Source organism: Frankliniella occidentalis, unplaced genomic scaffold (genome assembly GCF_000697945.3).
Source record: "Frankliniella occidentalis isolate FOCC.00 unplaced genomic scaffold, Focc_3.1 Scaffold175, whole genome shotgun sequence".
NCBI classification, from domain to species: Eukaryota; Metazoa; Arthropoda; class Insecta; order Thysanoptera; family Thripidae; genus Frankliniella; species Frankliniella occidentalis.
The window spans coordinates 280,679-281,205 of NW_026267301.1; positions in this window are offsets into that span (position 1 = coordinate 280,679).

A 527-nucleotide genomic window follows, 5' to 3' on the forward strand; every position below is an offset into this window, starting at 1 on the left:
CACATCTGCCCGCCCGGGTAGGCCCTAGGTGACCACCCATACTGATCGGTAATACTAGTACGCGTAATACAGCCTCATATACTCCGTTCCTTACGTCGAACAACTGGCAGGGAGCACGTCCTCGTGCTCGTAAGATTAAACACTATTTGTACATTTTTCTAACAAAAAAATTAACAAAGGATTCTAGATGTGATTATATTACTAAATTAACTTGAGCAAGTTGATCACAATTAAGTACAGTGGTCCTAGGTTGTGTTCCCTGTGGAACTGACTCTAGTTGCACATTATCACAGAATTATCAGACCGGTCCGGTTTTCCGCGGACAATGCAAAATATTTACATGAAACTAGCTACACCAATATGTTACAAGACTTAATTACAATCGCATCTGGCGAGTACTTGAGTTCAGTAATCCTTGTTTACAGAAAAACTTAATGTAGGACATATTTACAAAGGGCATCGTACTAACAGCACAGAAGCAAAGTTAAGTGATTAAAATGAAGTATAGGGAAAGTAAAATATATTAC